The sequence below is a fragment of the Manis pentadactyla genome, chromosome X (assembly GCF_030020395.1).
Source record: "Manis pentadactyla isolate mManPen7 chromosome X, mManPen7.hap1, whole genome shotgun sequence".
Lineage (NCBI taxonomy): Eukaryota > Metazoa > Chordata > Mammalia > Pholidota > Manidae > Manis > Manis pentadactyla.
The window spans coordinates 25,760,618-25,784,142 of NC_080038.1; the positions used below are offsets into that span (position 1 = coordinate 25,760,618).

The window sequence follows — 23,525 nt, forward strand, 5'->3', positions numbered from 1 at the left end:
CCAGGACCAGAGACTGGTAAACAGAGAATGAGTCAAGGTAACTAAAAAGCGCTAAGAAATGACATTGTGATGATAATATCCCAACGTTCTCCAATGAGAAAACAGGAAGATGTATCACCAGGTGCAAAGTCAGCTGAAACAGATTCCGAGGAGGGTTGAAAGGCCGAGCAAGGCAGTCATCTGTGAAGCCGTCATGGGCAGATGATCTTGTTTATGGACCGTCCAGGTCCCTGCGGGTCACTCTCCTCCAGCACTCAACATCTCTACACCAGCGGGAAAGGGAGGCACACTGTATCCACCGTGCTCAGTGCCCCATCCCTGCACTTCACATAGGTTCTGAAATACAGCAGGTGCTTAACTGATGTGCTCTGAATAAATGAATGAAGCTAAAAAAAAAAGTCTATGCACAGTAAGCTTTTCAGTAAACCTGAAGGCCTTTTACCCGCAGTGAAAGCTAAAAGATAACAGTAACCTCTAAGGATGGTTTCTCAAAAACTAGAACACAGAATATGCCTCAGCTCTTGCTGTTTAAGTTATTTTAGGTATTTTCAGAACAAGAAATAATGGAAGGAGAGCCACTAATTGGAGCAGGCAGAAGGTCAAATATTAGAGAGAATATAAACCCACCAACTCTTTGGTTCCCCACTTGTCTATCAAAGGGAAAAAGCGGGAAAGAACACTGGATCAAGAGGCAGAGTGTAAAACAGACTATCCAGGGCTAGACTGCCGGAATTCAATCCTTTTTCTGCCATTTCTTATATGTGCAACTCCAGGCATGCTACTTAAGCTCTCTAAACCTCCATTTACTCCTCCGTAAATTGGCGATTATAACAGTACTTCCCTCACAGACAGTTGGCCTTATGTTTCCTATATGTACAACGTTGGATGAGATTACATGCATTTTGAGGTAAGGGATTATACTATGCTTGCTAAACAACTCTTCTGAGCCTTGGTATTCACTTGCTAATGTGGAAAACAGTACTGATCTCAGGGAATTGTTCTAAATGTTTTATGACTTGATATATGCAAGTCACCTCCTAGCACTGTTCTGACAGTAAGTAGGTATACCGGGTATGTGTGTTTTCTTCTTTTCCTTTTGCTACTGAAACAAATGTTTATCAGCTCTTCCTTTCCTTAATTAGCGTGGCATTCCGGGCTTCCTGCTCTCTGCACTGCACTTCCTACTGCAGTCTCTGCTCCCTCCGCTTCCCAACACTCTGGCCCCCAACCCTCACTCTGTGCTTGGCATTCTACATTTAGATTTCTGTATGTTTTGCAGTACCAAGATAAGCTTATAAAACCAAAATGTCTCCATAGGGCATAGAATCACACCATTCTTTTGGACCCTATCACTATGAAATCTTTACCATGTTACTACTTCAATCCGATCACCACTAGGAAGAACAAACTCATGCACCATTATTAGGTTTGGGAACTGTTTTTTTTTTTTTCCTTGCATGTGGCTAGAGGGTAAATGATAGTAACTGAGAACTGGATTCTAAATTCAGAAATGCTGGATCTCCAAGAATAGATAAAATAGTGCTATTATATAAAGTAGAAGGAGGCTAATCTCCATTTACTTCACACATTTTATTAGGGCCAATTCTATCTAGAACATTAATTAAAGTATTTCATTTTTCCTAAAATGACTTGCCTCCATATCCAACCATGTACGTATTTTTTCTTACTTTTTTATTAAGCAAGATGTTTCAAAGGAGAAATTTTTAGGTCCTGAGAACATTGCTCTTACTTGTTATATATATCCTATTGACTCATACTGCATTTTAAGACACCTTCACTTTTATCTAAAAGTAAAAAAACAAAAAACGAGGTTTTTATCACTGTCATGTTACCAGAAACATAAGCAAATCACCTCATTAGGTAAAGTGTGGGCTGGTCAGATCTGTAATGAGGCAGTTCGAAGGGTTCTGCCCAGACTGAGCAATGGAATCTTGACTCTTACGTCTCAGGCAGTGATATTTAGTCATTCCAGGACTAAATGGAAAGAGCATTTGTTAAGAGTTCTTTCAACCCATAGTCCTGACCCAGTAAGGAGTTAGAATACATAAATAATTATATAGAATCTTGATGTAAAGTTTTGGGATGGGTTTCTAGATTCTCCCCCCTAAGGAGCATGACGAATGGCTTCCCCCCCAACTGGTGGGGGTCCTTTTGTCTGTGCCACATTTGATGTCCCTACAGACTAATCTGCTTGTCTAGACACCCTCCCCTTGCCTTGAGTCATTGTCTAGGGACACAAGGAGTTGGTTCTGGGAGTGGTTGCTTTGATCTCAGCCTCTCTAACCACCACGGAGACCAAGGCTATTCTCAAATCCTTGGAGTATCACAGTATTAACGATTCCCTCCGCAACAGATCCAGCAACAGACACTTGTGTCTTTCCTACCTAATGAGTTTATGCCATAACCACATGTATTACAATGTATAATTAAGGCAAATAAATGCACATATCATATATTATATGCATATATATATATATGTACACACACACACACAAGCACACAGCCTGTATAGTCTGACTACTGATGACTGTGGTATAATGTGTTTCTTATGCATTCATTAGAAAATTAAAATAACTCTACTAAAAATGTTTTCTTTCCATAGTTAAGCAGACAGAAAGTCAAGCTCAAAATAGCTGAAAGGAATTGAGTTTGGCATACTGGAACAGTAGGATGAATAACAGTAGGATGAATAACAGTAGGTGTGATATACTATTGCAAACCACAGCTTTGCTCTGAGTATTTTGTTAATTAAAAGGTGTTGCCTTTAGGAGGGAACTCTCATTTTTTCAAGAGCGTTTGAAGAACATTTCTCCAGTCTAAAAATTTAATTGGTTTCAGGGGTACATGATTAGTCAGACTAACAGCTTTACTTAGGGCTTTAAAGAAGCTACTAAATCTTTTAAAAAACACATACAATGTGTTTGGCATACTTCCTTTGAAGTATTCACACGTGGTTTCTCTGTAATTTACAGGTCTCCTTTGGTTGATAAGAAAGTAAGAAGCACACATTCTATTCCTTGCTTTGTTCTACGAATGTGGGTACCTAACTTTTTTGCTTTCTTTACTTTTATGTTTGTAAAATCAGTCAATTGACTGAGTGATAAATTCCTGGATTCACACTAATACCGATACCTAAAAAGTGCCATTCTGTATATGTGGTCAGATTGCATTACTGTTAAGTACAATGAGTTATTGCTTAATACCATGAGGAAACATTGTAGAGCTATTTCCATATCACCAATAGATAATTATTCTCCAGGTAAGCAGCACTGGGAATATTTTTCTTTTGGAATATTTGAAAGGACAGCATGTAACTTAATGAAATATGTAAGAGTTAGAGAGTATGTGCTAACTAAATTAGAAATCATCTATGGACTCAGAAAGAAAAACTTATTGTGTGCAGTTGAGGAAGAACCTTACTTCTTCCCTCTAAATATTTCTAGTCTGTAGGCACAGGTGGAAAATTAGAAACAAATGTCACAAACACAGTAACATTTGTTTTTGTTGGTATTCTTTCTTGTCATTCTAAAGAAGAGATAAAATACGTAACCTGACTATCATGGATTATTCACATTTAAGCACAATAATGGCTTGTGGTATAGAGACCTGGAACTCCAGGGTGCACAGTAACTAAATGTATCCCTGGATTTTAGAAAAAAAAAAAGTTAGGTGTGGGAGCCCAGACTTTTAAAGCTCAGTGACACTACTTTATTACTTTTTAATCGTTTCTTCCCTGCTACTAAGAAAATAACCCAAGTAAGAAATATTTGCTGCTACTTGGAAGGAAGAGAGATTACCATCAACACTACTATTACTACCATAATTTAGTCAGGGTTTCTTATGGCCCAGGCAAAGTTATTTATAAATCACATTTTAATTTTTAGCAAACAATTTTGAGGGTAGGTATTATTCTCATTTTACAGAAAAGTAAAGTAACTTGCTCAGGATCTCACCCTAAGTGACAATGCCAAAACAGCATGCATGGCCACTGAACTTACTTCTAAGAAAAACCTGATCATCACATATTTCCTACATGTCCCACTCAATATGCAAAAATTCTTAAGTAACTCAAATACTTTGGTGTCTGGGAGCTATAGTTAGAGACATATGGTACCCACAAGATACATTTAAGAACCATTCTAACTGAGAAGAGAAGATCACCTTGAACTAGCCATAACAATAGGTTTATAACAGTCAAGTGCGCGTGGCTTCCTCCCACAAGTTCACTATTATTCCCGAATCATCTCCAAACTGACTTCACCCAAACATGCCTCCTTCCTTCACTAATCTGAAGACAAATAACCCTTGTCTTTTCCATTTTTGTTTGTTTGCATCTTCAAAATTCCCTTCTAGAAATCATATTATATGAACTCTTCCTACATGCACTCAGTAAAAAGCAGGGTTTCTCAAATGTGGCACTATTGACACGGTGGCATGGATAATTCTTTGGTGTGGGTGGCAGTCCTGTGCAGTGTAGAATGTCTATCAACATACTTGGCCAGAGTGCCTTCCCGCTTGTGACAGCCAAACATGTTTCCAGATATTATCAAATGTCCCCTGGCGGAGGGGAGGGAACTGCCTGTGGTTGAGGACTACTGGGTAAAGGATTTTCAATTTCTCCCTCTGTCAGTCTCTTCTTGCTTGCTGTCTCTCCTTCCGTGTGTGTAAGACATTTATATACTTGCTTATTAGCATCTGTGCTTGACATCCTTTATGCCTATCCAGGTTTATGCTAGTTCATACCTCAGAAGTAGAGGTTAAGTGAAACAGTTAAGTGCTTCTCTCCTCCACACGGTATTGGGCAGGCACCAAAGAAACAATAAACATCTGAGCTATAGCTCCTAGGGTCTACAGAAGAGTATTACACGGGAATGGTCTTAGTGATAAAAAATGAAAGAAAGCATCTGTGGTAGAGAGTCAGCATCCATGGTTCTTTTATTTCCTGCATCTATACCCTCATCATGAGATATTCCAGATCTTTCCATCAAGAGCTGTAGCATATTTCTCCAACCTTTGAATGTGGATTGGCCAATGGGATATTAGTAAACAAGACACAAGCAAAGGCTTGAGAAATGCTTGGCCATTGCCTATGCTTGGAATACTTTCACCGGTATGTGAACTATGCTCGCCTACTGAATAATGACAGCCAACTGGTCCTGTGGTACCCATTGTCTCATCCAAACTCCAAGTGCCAAACACATGCATGAGGCCATCAACTCCCGGCTGACCATAAATACATGAATGAGCCCAGCTGAGATTATCCAAAGAACCACCTAGATAAGCCCAGCCCAAAGCAGACCCAAAAAATCATGAGCTAAATAAATGATACTTATTTTAAGCCACTACATTTGGGGGTAGTTTTTTATACAGCAATAGAAAACTGATACAGCCTCGACTTTCACCGAAAGACTTATATCCAAACAGGACTTAAAATGTCCATCCCATTACTACAGAAATAAAGCAAATGCTTGCTGTCTCTCCTTGCTGAGTATACAGCAAGGAAAGAGAAACTATCTTCAGGTGAAAATGTGAAGAACTGATGGTGCACATGGTCATTCTGATACCTGTAAATTAGGCAGCCAGCATTTTATAGGATATCTGAAAAGCAATGCCTTTAGTAGAAATTCATTTTTAGTACACTTATAACTTTGCAAATGAACAAAGCAGAGAATGTAATAATGAGAGTCATGAGAGCAGAAGACAAGAGAAGAAAAGCCAGCTAGACCATAATAAGGAGTATGTTATTGATGAAGGATGATCATTAATTCCAAAACTGATATCAGAATAAATCCATATATCTATTTGGGTATAACCAGTTGGAGAACATCGTACAGTTCTCATTACAGAAAATGCACTGCTATTCCACCAAAACTTTAAGCACCTTAGAAAATTCCTGAATTAAAGAATCCAATCCTTTCTTTACTTCTCTGCTTTTAAGAGAATTGTTCCTACCTGAATATTAGAAGATTCTGCAGTCAAGGATGAGAAAAAACAGGTAAGCAGTACTCTCTATAGAATTCAGTCTTAGTGAGTGTCATTTATTTGGGGGGGGTAGGTATGCTACATTTTTACTCTAAGTAGCAAAGTGATTAGCGAAGAGTTTTTAAAGTTATTATACATGTCCCAGGCTCTCACAAGCCTCATCCATGAAATGAGATGAGATAAGCTTCTGATTTGTGGTCTTTTTCTTCCTCACCAAACCCAGGGCAATGTCTGATATATAGTAAGGTCTCAATCAACATTTGCTGCTATTATCAAGATTAGAATGAGTTGCAAAGTACTAAGCAGGGTCCTACACACATACACACACAAAGAGCAAGGGGGTAGATAGACAGACAGACAGACAGGCAGACAGACATTAGTTGATTCATAAGCGTTTCAATCCAGTTTCACCAAGCAGAACAAAGACAAAGGAACCAGCAGCTCCAACGTAAATGAAGCAGTATTAAGTACTCTTCAAACATAAATTCTTTTGGTCTGAATTCATAATCCTTACATTTGTACAGAACTTTCAACAGTATAGAAGTGTCTTTTTAGTAATTTTCTCCATTGATTCCCCACCTGAACACTCTAGGTAGAGAAAGCATCATTATCACCCAGTTTATAGGAGAAGAAACTAAGATTTGGATAAACTCAAAGACTTCTCCAAGATCAAAACCTAGTAAATTAGATGGAAGTTTCTAAGCAATCTCTATTTTAAGAAGGAAATCTCTGAGTTGAGTGATTAAAAAGAGATTAATAAACATACCAATTAAATTATTTGCAAAGGACTTGAATTGACATTTCTCGAAAGAAGACATACAGATGGTCAAGAGGCACATGAAAAATTGTTCAACGTCACTAATAATCAGAGAAATGTAAATCAAAACCACAATGAGCTATCACCTCACACCTGTTAGGATGGCAACTATCAGAGAGAGAATGAGTGTTGGTGAGAATGTGGAGAAAGTGGAAACTGTGCAATATTGGTGGGGTGTAAAATGCAGCTGCTATGGAAAACAGTATGCAGGGTCCTCAAAAAATTAAAAACAGAATTATCATATGATCTAGCAGTCCAACTTGTGAACACATATCCAAAAGAATTGAAAACAGGACCTTGAAGATATATTTGGACACTTACGTTTGTTGCAGAATTATTCACAATAGCCAAGAGGTGGAAATAACCTAAATGTCCATGGACAGATGTATAAAGAGAATGAGGTACATACATACAATGAAATATTATTCAGCCTTAAAAAATAAAGGAAATTCTGTTATATGTTATTGAATTATTGCAAGATGAAAAAGTTTCTAGAAATTTGTTGCACAACAATGTGATAAAATTAACGCTATTGCACTCTACACTTTAAAATGGTGAAGATAGTAAAAATTATGTTTTTTTAATCATAATTTTTTTAAAAAAGGAATCCATGCACCAAGCAGTGTGGACTTTTTCTTTCCCTTCTGGGTTAAGGAGATTTAAAAGAGATCTTTAAATACCAAAGTAAAGACTGTCCTATAAATAACTGCGGTTTTGATACATTAAGGTCCAGGGGTAAAAATGATCAATTTATTTTTCTGTAATTCCTCCTCCTCCTTTGTATCCTCTTTGTAACCTTTGTTGGGTAAGCAGAATAGGCCAATACCTATCTGTAGTGGATATGATGGTGCTGATGTGGGCAGTACAGTTTAGGAAGAGAGACGGGTACTGGGCGAGTCAAGAAATGCTTGAGGGCAGCTTGTGTGACCCCCTGGCAAAACAGGTTAAGCAAAACCAACCAGCTAGGTTCTAGGAGAATTAGCTGATGGCAAAACAGAATGTGTTTTCTAACTGGTTCAAATCAGCTAGATTCGGGATGGGAACCAAAGGTGACCTACAGTTACTCCATAGTTCATTATATGCTCATTAGCATACTAAAATCACATCCCTTGGCACCATGATAGCTCTCAGGCTGACCGTATCAGGACAAAAGAGAGCTAGCCCCTCACCCTCCCCATTTGGAGAAAGAGACACCCCAGGGCTGCTGACGTCTTGAGCACACCCATACTCCCTCTTTGAATGGGTAATTTTGCTTTAATAAACTACTCTTTTCTTGCACCTGCTCAACTTGCTCATGAATTCCTCCTCGATCAGAGTCAAGAACCCTCTCTTGGGTTGATGTCTCACCTAGTCTGCAGGAGGCCTCTCCCAACTGGATTTTCTAACAACAGTGCTCCGTCAAGGTTCTCTCTTGGATACTATTAATAATGATGGCTAATGGATCAAAGCTGCATCTCTCCTTGGGGCTTGCTCTTTGCTCAAGTATATCAAGTCCTAGCCCACCTGTGTCAATTTAAGACAACTCTGGAGGACAAACCCAGCCCCAATGCTCCCTGTCACATCGGCTTAGATGGAAGTAGCAACTGCCCTATGGGCAACCTCTCCCTCTGCCGGACACTGACGTCCTCACTTCCTTGCAGGTGGGGCCACCAAGAACACTTCCCAGCAAACCTTCTCAGTGCAACTTTGGTTTCAGAGACTGCGTCCAAGGAATCCAACCAGAAGCCATCTATTTGGTCTATACACATACTTTGTTTCTGATACAAAAAAGCAACACGATGTTTCTAGTCACTCAGTCCTGGGATGATGATATTTAAAAATTTTTATTGGTATCACATGTTCATAATTCAATATTGAATTGCATGCTGTGGAAGACGATAAAGGCATGCAGAGGATTGGTGGGATATTTATTGCTTAAGGGCTTATACAAATTTTTATACTCGTTGGTTATATTTGAGTTGCTGTTTCTTAGGTGACCTGAACACATCCTCTAACACTAAACCACTAAAGAAAGCACTTGACAAATCCAAATACTAAAGTCTTGAATTCCGTCTCCATAATGACGCTGGGAATGTAACTGTGTTGGTTTGAAGTGACTGTGCTGGACCAAACTTAGCTTTTAAAGTTCTCGGTCAGTAAACCCCTTATGAACTACAGGTATGGCAAAGACACTAACTAACCTTAGTACTGAAACTAGCTACATCACAAACAATTCATGTTTTCATTTAACTTACAGAAAAGCACACCATGCACACGAGTTCAATAACTACCAGCTATCCAATAGGAACCAAAAATCAAGGGTAGAAAATTATATAGGGAAATTATATAGGGAAATTGCTTGTTACAAGTACAAAAATAAGATTATGATGTGTTTTATTTAAATCATGCCCACCAAACCATCTCAAATTCCTTTTGAAAGTAGAAGTAATCATAATTAAAAACATATTGTTCAATGGTTATAAATCATGCTACTGAAATGGCAACACTCCCAGGAGCATTAGTGTGACATTTTTCATGGACGTATTTTCTATTGTTTTGGACTTGAATCTCATTGTCTTAATCCTTTGGATGAATGGGTCTCAAATTAAGAGTGTAAAGAGAGTTTGGGAAAGCTCTGAGTCTATGGTTTCTGAAATAGTAACACAGCTTACTCTGTTTGTTTAAGAAGGTAAGTGAAGTTGTACTGTTTTAGAATGTGTTCATTTTCAAACTCTTATTTTTGTTGCTTTAAAGGAGGAAATTTCATCAGATCAGGCCTAATGTTAATTCCTTAAAAACATCAGTAAGTCATTCTTAAGCCCTAGTAATATTGGTACTTTTTCTATGGTGACAATGTGTTATATAAACGATATGGAATAACAACAAATTTTGCATTTTAAAACACTACTTGAAAATAGTCTTTTAAATAAAATGTTACATTATGATTCAAATATTCTAAGGTAAAGTTAGTTAAATAATCCCACAATAACAAATCACATTTTTGTTGTTAGGAGAAAGGTAACCTTTAAAACTGATGTTTCCTTTATCCTAAGATATTTTGATAAGAACTACAAGTAAAATATTTTTTCTAATGTTAAAAGTAGTCTAAGAACTCTTTTTTTTTAAGACAAAAAGACATAATGGAAAATTTTCACTACTTATGCTACAGAATCTTGAGCTTGTTGCATGAAAGTAGGTCACACGACAGAAAAAATACACCTAATTGAAACAACATAAACTCCTAAGGTTTATCAAAGTAAACAAAAAAATAAAAGGAATTATGTATTTTTAAGGAACATATATATGTATAGAGTTTTGAATTGGTAAAATTCTTTGTCTTTGCCCTGTAATACACTGGGAAGAAGATAAAAAAAAGGTCACCAAAGTTGTTTTGCCTACTTTTGTCCTACCTCAAAGGTATAATTATATTATATTTCAATAGCTATTCTTATTAACAAATTGTTAATTTCTATGAATTAAACAAAGTATACTTTTTATGGAATATAAGAACTTGAACAGAAGCAAATAGGTAGGCAGAAAGGCAAATTTCCAAAGAAAAAGTAGGGCCAGTTTACTATTTGGAGCCTGATGTTCTCATTCAATTTGATGTACAAATGGAACGGAAGGACACAGGGACTGAAGTGCTCAGAGACAGTATTGCTGAAATGAACACTCTTCTTTATTGACAATGGGGGCCTTAGGTTACTACAGCTGGGTGACTTTAAGAAACAATAACAAATCAGGGCTCTTTCATTCATCTATTCTCAGGAATGATCTTCTAGGGCTTATTGAATCAGACTCTATTATCACCTAATCATATAAATAAGTAAATTATTCTATAAAAAATAAGTTGTCAATAACTTTATTTTCCATGCCACGTAAATACATGTTATACAAACTTGAAAAAGATTCCCAGAAAAATTTATTTATGTTATACACCCAAAACTACAGATGCTGTATCTGGTAGCATTCTCAGAAGTTGTCTCATTTGGGAGAACCCCATCATTTAACAATTAAGGAAACTGAGGCCTGTACTGCTGAATGGTTTGTCCAGGACTCCCACCTCCCAGCTGGCAAGAGACCCAGATGAGGCCCAGATTCCTGGCCTCTGAATCCCCAACTCAGTGATCTTTTTACTGTGTTAGTGGTTTATAATATCATGCCTTTGAATTTCAAAATAGTTACATGCCTCCACAGAATAATCATGTATCTAGTATGTATAGGTTGAGAAAGTTGAGACAAAAATTAACTTATTTTCAATAATAATAAATAAAAAACAACTTATTCTCATTTTAGTAATATTTAATATGATTGTACATTTTATTAATTACAGTAACAATCACATCATTCTGAAAATATCACACATCACTTATTTGATCCACAGACAACACTTGGTGTGCATAGAGATTTGAGAACTCCTTTTAGTAATTCTGGGCAATCTCTGTTATCTCCAGCTGCTAGACTGAGTCTCTATAACATTGATCACTGTCTCACAGTATTACTCTGATCAAATATCTTCAATACTCCCATTCCTTCCTCTTAAAGTTAATTTCAGTTTCAGTGTTTCCATACAATGGTGTCATAATAATTGGAAGACAGTTGTGTCATAGACAGAAAAAACTGAACTTTCCAAATGGTCTATTAGTTTTTATAAATCAGAGAAGATTCAAGATTGTCAATATACCAGTACTCTCAGTGACTTATATTCTGATACATTTTTCTGAGTGGGAGAGAAGGGGCATACATAGCCAGAGGCAGTATGCTTGAATGTGCCTCTCCTGCTACTTATTTCCCTCACTTTTATGTATACTATCGCCCCTAATGTGAATACCCCCATGCAGATATGTGAATGTCTGAACCATGTGTCATGAGATTGGTGGGTAGGGATGAAGAGAAGATGAAGGTTGAGAAACACCCCACGACCATGTCTAAATACTTGAATTTGCCTCTACTCCACTCTACTTCCACTACTGACCCCAAATGCACAGGTTATCTCAGACCAGCCAGTTTCTTCTTGCCATACTCAATATGCCTTCATTCTTTACAAGATAAATTTGCCCAAGTTATTCTCAGACCTACGTATGTTCCCTTACCTATTCTAAACCTTCCTGTTCTTCATGATTAGAATCTCATGTCTGTGAAGTCTTTGTTGATGGGCAACTCCAGTTAATTCTGATGTTTCCCATCTCTGAACTCCTATGTTGATCCCAGTCTTAAGTAAAAAACCACTATGTGTTTGATTACATATTTCCTTATATTATTCTTTACTGATCTAATTTTAAAATTCTACAATTGGAAGGAATTTGTGTAAATTCCAATAGTGAACTTTAAAATCTATCACCTCTGAGTGTTATAAATCTCAGGTGGAATTGCTTTGCATATAATTCAGTAGCTCCTTAATATTCTCAAGAGGTGTGTCCAAGAGACCTTGCCAATCAAAAAGCAGATATGTGTGATCAGTGAGGCTAACTTAGGAGTTAAGTGATTTACCTATGCCTAGCAGTTACTCAGAACATGAGGCAGCACTACAGGCTTTACATATTTCAACCACCCAACCATCCAATGGGTAGATATTCTCAAGACCATTGGAAATCAGTACATAACATGGAACGCAGAAAGCAATTTTCTGTCACGTCATATGAATTATTTAGCTTAGGACAATATTTTAAGATTACCTACTTAGATTATGAAAAACAAACTGTATGTTTCATATTTAAAATTACTTCTTAGTCTATTAAATCATTCTGATAATCTTCACCGAAGCAAAATTTTCAAAATGTTAAAGTTTTTAAAATATTTTCTATCATTAGAAATCAACATGGAATTTCAGTTTTATTTAATAGATTTTCCAAAAAGAAATAATGGGTTCATAAGTGAGAAAGATTTTCTAATGTGACTTTGATAGTCTGAATTTAGTATAACAGAATGGCTTTCATTCAAATATTATTACTGAATAACTACCAACTTTGTGAAGGATTTGTGCCTTACTAAGTAAGAGAGACATCCAGATGAATACATTGATATATTTATTTCCAAGGCCTTTGTAATAAAGACATAATGAAATTGTTCTGACTTTCATTAAACTGTGAACATATTTCATAACAAAGGAAAATTATATTCTAGATAAATACAACACATGCTTTTGTATTACACAGGAAGTACTAAGTCACTTTTTAAGGTTAAATGTTAAGGAAGTTATTACATACAAGTTTTCCTGACAATGCTGTATTTTGAAAGAAAAGAAATTCTAACATTTTATTATATGAGAGTGTAAAATAGACCGGTTTAGAGCAAAAGTAGGGTAAGGGAGATAGTGTTAAAACTGATTGAAGGTTATAGTATATATCTAAGATCTTGGGTATCATAATAAAGCACATTCTTCTTGGCCTTAATGCTCTATTCATATCCTTTCTGGAGGATAAACTACCTCAAAATTCAAGACCTAATAGTAATACACTATTATTGTGGAGTTGCTTTAAAAAATTCCAGGGGCTGTGATCAGGATGATTGAGAGGACCACTAAAGGCTGAGAAGTGGATGTGATCACAGAATGGCTTGGCTGTTTGCCAGTATAAGAAATAACTTGATATCAACATTAAGCAGCATCTGAAGAATCTTTTAATAGTTCAGGCGCTTTTTCTAAATTCTCCAGTTATGCTTCACTGATTAAATTATTAAGAACTTCTGATTTAGCTGTTTCATATTTTAGATGCGAGTGAAGATGTTTTGAAATGATTTCCATTATTCATGGTTTCTTGTTTTTCAAAATTAAACTTATAGGATGCTGAGATAATCTCTTTTTATTAGGTCTTCAGAAACCGAGAATACACTAAAAAGCAGAATAGCTGCATGAAAGTATCATTTTCCTTGACAATATCGTATTATGATGGGCTAGTTTTTTTTTTCTTAGCTGAGCTATATACATCCTAATTAATGTTGTTAAACGAACTGTCAAAAATTAAAATGTGGCTCCTACTAAATTCCAGATTTAGGCCAAGATTCATGCAAAGGTCAAGGAGAGGACAAGGCACTAAATTTAGGAAGAGCCTCCCATTGTGAGTGATTAACTTATATATGACTAACTCTTCTAAAAATATTTCCCATTGTCACCTACTTTACATAAGATCGTCTTTCATGGGTTCATTGAGCAACCAATATTAAGTAAATATTTTGGGCCCAACATCATGCCAATGGAATAAATGAACATTATTGTGATGTAAACAACATTTATTCCCAGATACTTTCACACCCATTCTGCATTTCTACTTCCTAGGAGAATTCCAATTCTCTTCAGGTTCCCATGGACTCCATTCCTCAGCTCTACAGGTGATTTAGATTCATCTAAGGCTTAGATTCTAAGTCATCAAGATAATTCCATCTTCCTTACTTTGGGTTAGGAGCCCAAAGTTAAGTTAACCAGCCTATGGCATTACTATGTTACTAGTACAGGAGTAGATATATAACCTAGATTGGCTGATCTAATGGATAAATCTCTTAATCTATGCTTGAGGTAAGACATTCTCTCAATGTAACAAAAACTCATGTTGCCCCATTTAGGGCTGGAAGCCATCTTGAAACCTGGAGGGAAACTAGTGAGGAGGTCAGAGCTGATACAAAGGGAAAATCAGAACAAAGAAAACCATTGAGAAAGAGAAACAGAACTGAATTTGTACTGCATGTGGAGCCTACTCTAATATCTGAACTTCCAGTTATGTGAGATTAATTATCCTTATTGTTGAAGTCACTTTGAATGGGTATTCTCTTTCTTGCAGCCCCCAAACATCTTAACTATTAGACATGTCACCAGGATTACAAAACTAAATAAGGCAATATTCTTGCCTTTAAGAAGTTTCTATTCTAGTGAGAGAGATCTATGCCAACAACAAAACTCAGTAAATTACAACAATACTTATTGAAATAGAGGTAAACAGCAAAATGGTAGTATAACGAAAGAAGTACCTGCATTGCCCTGGAAGACTGGGCAGGAAGGAACACACTCACGCAAGCAGTATTTTGAGCTGAGACTTTAAGGATTACCAAAAGTGAATTTCTAGTGGAGGGAACAGTATATATTAAAGTAAAAAGGCAGTGTTTCATGATTGGGGAGCTACAAATAGTTTAGTATTGTTTGGTCATCGAAAGAGTGATGGGAGATGTAGGAAATAACCCAGACATCCTAACAGGTGCCAAATGGCAAATGACCTTACCAACCAAGCTCAGGAATTTAGCTTTTATCCTAGAGAAAAAGATAATTGTTATATATCCTTGACTAATACAACATGATTGGCATGTGAAAAAGTTCATTTTCAGTGAACTTCCACTGTGCAAGATGAGCTGAGAGAGATGGGAAGACCAAAGATGAAGCTTTGTAGGTGATACAAGAATGAATGACAAAAACAAAATACTGGGGCTGATGAGAAAGTTCAGGTGTTACCTGGCTTGCAGGATCATAGGTTTGGTGATTGATTGCTTAGTAGCAAGAAGTAGAGAAAGTGCCAGAAGGACTCCTTGATTTCTAAGTTGGTGGATAGCAGCACCATTTACCAAAATAAGGAATATAGTAAAAGGTATAGATTTTCAGAAAATAATGATAATATCAACCTTGGGTGAGTTTGAAATATCTGTGGAATGTCTAGGCAATAACTGATTGGCAAGTGAAAATGTGAGTCTGGAGTTTAGGAGAGAAGTCTGAACTTGAGATGACCATCGGCATAGTTTTAGTAGCCTACGTTTGATTCTGTAAAATTATTTGAGTTAAGATGGTAAATTTTATGCTATGTATTTTTAACCACAATTTCAAAAATACAAAAGAAATTTGACAATAAGTACAGCATGGGCTATGACCAACTAGAATGGATGGCATTGGGTTAAGTCCTAGGTGATATCAACATTTAAGGGGCTCACAGAGCCTTAGCTGTGCTATATACATCCCAATTAATGCTGTTATATTAATTCAACTAAATGGGAATGGCAGTAAATGACCAGAGAGGTCACTGGAAACAAAATTGAACAAGAGAACATGTAATCTTAAAAAATAAAACAATAGGGAATTTAAATTGAAGGGGGATGAGTGTTAAGGTTACAGAACCATAGCAAAGAGCATAATCATTAATGAATGAAATCTTGCCTAGTGGCTTAATACAAATTGTGTCTCAATACTTAAGGCTAGGATGCAATTTCAAAAAAAAATACCAAGAATGTTAGGTAAAAGGTTCATAGAAAATGGGATAAACTGATCTAATGTACTCATAATCTAATCTCAAGAAGCAAATTATAAAGTAAGTAAAATAGTGAGAAACTTAGAAAATGAATGGATTTCTAAAGAGTATACATGACAGGAAAATAAACACTGGTAAGACAAATATATTAAAGAATTTGGGGTGGCAGATTGTTTACGTCACACAAGATAACAAAGGAAGTAAAAACTGAAGGACTGAGAACAAAAATCAAAGGAGACATGTTTGAATGAAATATAAAGAACCAAAAAGACTTATAGGTGGGAAGAAATGGGAGTGGCTGATTTGTTTCAAGGAAACAATGACACTTCAGCGGGCAGAGACAGGGGTCATGAGACAACTTCCAAAGAAACATTTGGAACTGAATTTTTCTACCACTGCAATATTTTTTTTATTCTCAAACAGTATCTATATTTTTCTCTTATAGGTAGAAATATTAAGGATGCTAATACACTGGGAAGGCATTTCATGGTTCTTACATGTAAACTACAAAATGAGTTGGCTAAATATTGGGTTGAATGATAAAAATACTTCAAAACCTCCTCTTTTCCTCTTTTAAAAATTGCTATGGTACTTTTGAGTCTAAAAATCAACAAGACTAATACTTTTGATGTTTATACAGTTTCTGTTCTGGAGGTTTGGTCTATTTTGTGAGCATAAATTTACACAGTGGATTCAGGAAGATGAGTACTTTTTTTTTAAGCGAACCATGAGTCAGCGGGAGGTTCAAAGTTCTCCACATGGAGCTGTCACTCAAAGGACTGACATCAAAATCAGTGAAAACTGGCTCTAGTTTTGTTCTGAGTATAATTTGTAGCAGAGACGAGGATAGGGGAAAAGTGTGAGGAGGAGACACAGCTGAGAAAAATAGGTAGACAGATAGGCAGCAAACATGGGAGAAAAAAACACCAGTTATAAAATCTAAAGTTTGGCAAAATGATCGAAATTCCATATGGGATGAACACAAACATCGCTGGGCTGAGAATCATTTGACAACCCATTTTCTGTGGGCTCACTGTGGTCCTGGGCACCATTCTAGACACTGAGGATACAGTGGGAAATATGACACTACCAGGAGTCTTGTGGAGTTTGTATTTTTGATAGAGAAACAAATCTGTATTTAAAATTGTTTTAGAGAATAGTAAAGGCAATAAAGAAAAATAGAGCCAGGTATAAAAAAAAATTAGCCATTATCTCACTACAAAGGCTTGGGCAAGATGTTTAACCCCTGTAGGTTTTCTTAGCTCTTCTAACTAGCTCTGTGTCTGGAACAAGAAAATGGTTCATTACATCTTTATTTCCATTTCTTTACATCTGCTGTCTTATGACCACAGTTCAGTTCCCACTTCTCTTTTCTGCTTCCCTTTGACACTTATTCCATTTCCAGAAGACTCTGACCCCTGGCTCAAAGGCTCCAGCTCTGCACCTAGTCCTTCTTGCAATTATCCTGTGTAACCTCAGAATCTATATTAGAAATAGAAACCTGGTTTCCATTTCTGACTTCCTCACTCATTCTCAGGTAATGTGGATTCAATGATAAGTCAAAAAAGATCAGAATCTGTCTTCAAGAAGCACACAGTCAGTATGAATTCAATATAAATTCAAATTGTCTCAGAAATAAATGGAAGATGTGATATGTGCTCTGGAATTATACTATTTACACTATCAATGGAAGATCTAACCTAGACTGGGAAGATAGGGTGTCTTCCCTGAGCACAACATTTGAGCTGAGACCTGAAAAGCCAGCATCAGGTAGGGAAAACAAGGGGAGAGTATCTAAATAGAGAGGCCAGTGTATGTGATGGCTTGTAGTAGGAAAAAGCAGGCATTTAAAATACAGAACAAAACAAACAATGGAAAGTAGGCCAATACGGAGATAGGAGGGCAAGCAGTACGTGGTATCTGGCATAAAGGTGATGAAGTGGGAAGGGTCCTGTAAGCTATCAGACATTCTTATTTTGAGAACAATTGGGAGCCACTGAAGTATTTTAAAGAGAGTTCTGCCATCAAGTTTATATTTTGAAAGGATCACATGGCTACATTGTATAGGGGAGAAGGAATGAGTGACGGGAGATTAGTGCAGGTTGGGGGGACCATATTATTCATCACAAAAACCTGGATAGTATAAGGAGTGAAAGGGGGGACTACTGGTTACACTGAGGTAACAGGCACAAACCAAAGTCTGCCCAGGGCCAACAAGGACTAAGGTCACCCTCAAATAAAGTTGCTTTAACAGTCCAGGAAAGAGATGATGAAAGACTGGGAGAGGGTAGCACAGGGTAAATCCAGAGAAAAAAGCTGATCCAAGAAGTATTTAAGAGAGAAAATCAACTGGACCTGGTGATGGATGTCTGAGAAGAATGAAGGGGGTAAGTGTCAAGAATGACTCCCAAGGTTTTATTACTGGATGAATGGTGCTATACAAACCTCAAGAGGAGGGGTATTACAGATGATCATGAGGCTGTTTTTGAGATGTCTAAGTGGAACTGGTAAGTAGGCAGTTAAATATAGTGCCTGGCATACAGAGGAAATTTCTCCATCTCTTATAGACTTCTTCTCTATCAGTTCCTTTCATTTTTCTTATTATTGTCTTTGGATTCCCCCCAAACGAGGCCTGGACAAGGACTTGGTGCAGGTAATTTATTTGGGAGCTGATCACCAGGAAGCAGAGATGAAGGACCAAGGAAAGTGAAACAGAGAAAGAGAAATATCCTGTGTATTGCTGAGGTAGGTCACTACTATGGGCAACAGGGACTCGATTCTGCCACAAACTTCCTTTAGTCCCAAGAAGCACTGAGAAAGCCTCCCCAAACTGCCTTCTTGAAGGAAAAGGGGATGAAATTATATCCTTGGCCTCCTATCTTCACACTGGGCAGACAGCTGTTCACCCATCTCAACTTCTAGGCTGGATTAGCTCATAGGTTGGCAACTGGTATGTCAGAGAAATTCCATGGCAGGAAGTGGGAAAATGGGAGTCATTCCCTTGACTGTCAGCTAAATGTAGTTCTGTCAATGAAAAGTAGGTCTGAGCTCACACGGGACTGTCCAATGCAGTTGCAGCTGTAACCAGAGGTGGGTCAAAGGCATGTGACTCCAGGTACCAGAGGTATCTGCTACATTTGTGATGATAATGTTTGGGAAGCACTGTTTTTCTTTTACAGTGAGATTTTTCTTACCTGTGGATGATTACATATAACACACACACAGAGTTTAAAGAATACTTATAAAGCAACACACCATGTAACTACCACCTTATCAAGAAATAGAATAGTACCAATACCTTGGAACCCATCCTTGTGTTCTCCACAACATAACTTGCTCTACTCTTCTAGAAACAAAAATTCTCTTGACTTCTTCCTCTTTACTTTTCACCTGCTGTCCTCTCCAGCCTAGATTCTATGGGCCATCCCCACAGGCAATCCTGGAACCATTATATACTGTTTATTATATAAAACATATAAACTGTTTTCTCGTTGTTATGTATTACCTTGCTCTAATGTACCTTCATAGGACTTATCTGGTAAAACAGCTGTGGATGAACCTTACTATCTCCTAAATCTTTGCTCTCCTGATGTAGAGAAAAACTTCTTGAATCCTTGACTCCGTCTCCCCTCCACCCCCACCCCGCACAGTTTTCTATTTCTGATTTTGAACGTTCTTCAGTCTCCTTTGCTGGCTTACTTTACTCTGGATGTCAAATGTAGAAATTCTTTAAAGTTCTGTCCTAAGTTCTCTTCTCATTCTATATACTGTCCTCAGGTGATCACTCTTGAGATGCCAGTCATGTTTTATTGATTGCAGATGATGATAACTCTGGTGTTTGTATTTTTAGCCTAAAGCTCTCTCCTAACTCCAACAGCTACTCTACTCAGCAGTCTTGCAAGTATGTCAAATACATTAGGTCCAAAATTGAACTCATCACCCCCCTGAGCCCTAAAATAATCCATAGTTTAGTAATTTCCACCAACATCCACCTAGTTGTCAAGCTAGAAGTTTGGGGATTCTCAGTTCTCCATCTCTCTCCCCTCTATGTTTAGTCAGTCAGCAGGCCCTATTGTTTCTACATGCCACTATCTCTTTAATCTGTCTGCTTTGTCTCCATTGTCTTTCTTACTTTGGTAGTTCAAGTCTTCATTATCTCTCACCTAGACCACTAGAACAACCACTAGTGTTAATCTTATGTCATCTATCCTCCCCTGTTTCGCCAGAGCAATCTCTCTCAAACCCAAATACAATCATGTCACTAGCATCTTTAAAATATTCCAGTGGCTTTCATTTGCTCTTAGAATATAACGGCATTATTTTCTCTATTATGCCTTAAAACGCAATTGAAGAACATGCCCATATTTTCAGCCTCATCCAGAACCTCCTCCCTGGCATATCCCTCCTAACCTGGCACCTACACAATTACATGCTTCACATACTGGCATTTTCAAAGAAGTACCAGGCTCCTTTTCACCTCCAATCTTTACTCATGCCATTTCTCCCACCTGGAACACTCTTTCCCTCTCCCCTCTTTGTTTGCCTAGGTACAACTTCAAGTCTCATCTCAAAGTTCCTGTTTTCTAGAAAGCTCTCCCTGATATCAGCTGACCACACAATTCCAGACTGGGTTATGGTTCTTCCAAAGCATTCTATAGCCTAATATTCATAACATATAGTTATTTAATTGTCTTACTTTCTGCGAGTCCAGGAATTGTGTTTATCCCGGTCAATATTGAATCCCTAGCATCTAGTGTACAAGAGGGCACAGAGTAAGTCTTAATAAATTATTTGAGTTAGCATATTGACAAGTTAGTTATGTCAATGCACACCAAATGTTCCCTTTCAATTAAAAAAAAAAGACCACTTTTTAGAGCATCTTTAAGTTTACAAGAAAATTGAGAGGGAAATACAGAGATTTCCCATATTCCCCCTGCCCCCTTACTTGCATGGCCTTCTCTATTATCGATATCATTCACCAGAATGGTACTTTTTAAAAAAAATTTTTTTACCAAAAATGAACCTATACTGATACATGATAATCAAAGTCCATAGCATACCTTAGGGTTCACTCATGGTGATATAAATTCTACTGGTTTGGACATATGTATAATGGCATGTATCCATCATTAGAATATCATACAGCATATTTTCACTGTCCTAAAAATCCTCTGTGCTCACTCTATTCATCTCTCTTCCCCCTCTTCCCTGCACTCCTGGCAACCACTGATCTTTTCATTATCTCCATTGTTTTGCCTTTTCTAGAATATCATATGGCTGGAATCATATGTAGCCTTTCAGATTGGCTTCTTTCACTTGGTAATGAGCATTTAAGATTCCTCCATGTCTTTTCATGGCTTGCTGAGTCATTTCTTTTTAGTGCCAAAAAGTATTCTGTTGTCTCGTTGTAACAGCTTATTTACCCATTAACTTACTGAAGGACACCTTGGTTGCTTCCTAGTGTTGGCAATTATGAAGAAGTCTGCTTAAATATCTGCATATAAACATGTGCAGGTTTTTGTATGGACATAAGTTTTCAGCTCCTCTGGGTAACTATCAAGGAGTGCGACTGCTGAATCATATGGTAAGAATACTATTTTTTGTACAAAAGCATCTTCCAAAATAGCTGTACCATTTTGCATTCCCACCAGTAATGAATGAGAATTCCTCTTACCCCAAATTCTCATCAGCATTTGGTGTTGTCAGTGTTCAGAATTTGGATATTCTAATAGGTGTGTAGTGGTATCTCATTATTGTTTGAATTTGCATTTCCCTGATGACTTACAATATAGAGCACCTTTTCATATGCTTATTTGCCATCTGTATATCTTCTTTGATAAGTGTCTGTTAAGGTCTTTGGCCCATTTTTAATCAAGTTGTTCATTTTTTTATTGTCATAGTTCTTTCTATATTTTGTGTAACAGTCTTTTATCAGATGTGTCTTTTGCAAGTATTTTCTCCACTCTGGATTGTCTTCTAATCCTCTTGAAAACTATTCTTTTTTAGTACATAAAATTGGAACCCACAGTTGCAGAAGGAATTTCACCAATAACTAAGAGTGTATTGGAAAATAGCTCTCATCTCCCTGACAGTGACATCTCCTGCTGGCTTTAATTACATACTTTATCTCTTTCCAACTAGTTCATTACTTAAGTGTTAGTCAGTTGAAGTAGCATCATCATCACCCTTTTCTGCTGATCTATGATCCTTCTTTGGGAGACCATTCCACCTTTGTAAAAGTGTGCTGATGGTTTCAAGGTTCAAAGCAAGCTCAGATGAGATGCATAGCACTGTCATCCCTAGAACTGTGAACAGTAATTAGATTCCACATGATTCAGCAATGATTACCTCTACTTAGGTTACACCTAAGGGTGCCTCAATAATTAAATACGTGGAATTTGTGTTTATAAGAATTAATCTAAAATCTAGTTGTCCTCCCCTCCCCTCTTGTCATACTTTTCTACTAAAATATGTTCTCCAAAATGAGGACAAAATGCTTTAGGCTTAATTCTATTTGTATAAGGACTACTTTTAAAATAGCAGCAGAACACTCTTGAGAGTGGTAACCAAGCATTTCACACCATCTCTTCATTTTTACTGTGAGGACTTTAGAAATTTCCATCCTATGCTAGGTAAATGGTACTCTTATTCCTGAGTGAGCCTTAACAATGCTGTTATGAAATCTTTTTTTTTCTTGGGGGAGGTCTTAAAAAGATCAGAGAAATGCATTCAACTATCTATATTTCCTTTACTAGCTACTACGAATCTACCAGCAAGTATTTATCTAAAAGAGAAGTCAGTAAACTATAGTTCTGAGGCCAAATGGGACCCACTACCCATTTTTATAAATAAAGTTTTATTGGAATACAATCATGTCATTCATTTATGTACCATCTGTGAATGCTTTTGTACTTCAATAGCAGAGGTGACCTTGAGACCTGCAAAGCCAAAAAATATTCACTATTTGGCTCTTCACAGAAAAAAAAATTGCTAACCCTTGATCTGAACCCTTCTTGAAGTGATTTGCATCATTAATCAATACCTCTTACTGAAATAGTGCATTCTATGAATAACTTACTTTATAAAATAAGGATTTTTTTAATCTGCTCAAATTACATCTTCCAAGCTTCAAAAAGTACCCCCTAATTGCAACATGCTATGACCTGGTGAATAAATTCCTATTCTCACTAGTGTAGTTAGAAGAACAACAGCCTAGGAAATAGGAATAGGAAGATAAAAGCTTCTGTCTCACTCAGTTTCTCCAACTACAAAAGGATAATCCTCATTCTTCAGGGATATTTTTAAGATCAAAGTAGATCATATGCCCTTGTAAAAAATTGTATTATGTCTGATCATACAGATTTCAATGTTTTGTTTTCTCCATTTCCAGCTTCACTGACTGTAGTCGTAACTTGTTTTTGTTGATAGCTGTGTGACAGTCTGACCAACCTTATCATTCATTTAGTTACTCTGCCACTGCCAATTTCTTCTTTGAGTGTGCATCTCTT

The 23,525-nt window shown here is 37.0% G+C and overlaps 1 protein-coding gene across 6 annotated transcripts in view; it reads right to left on the minus strand.

Annotated features, from left to right (window-relative positions):
• Positions 1-23,525, minus strand: part of DMD (dystrophin) — a 2,193,636-nt gene that overhangs the window by 642,076 nt on the left and 1,528,035 nt on the right. The gene's annotated exons all lie outside the window — the stretch shown is intronic.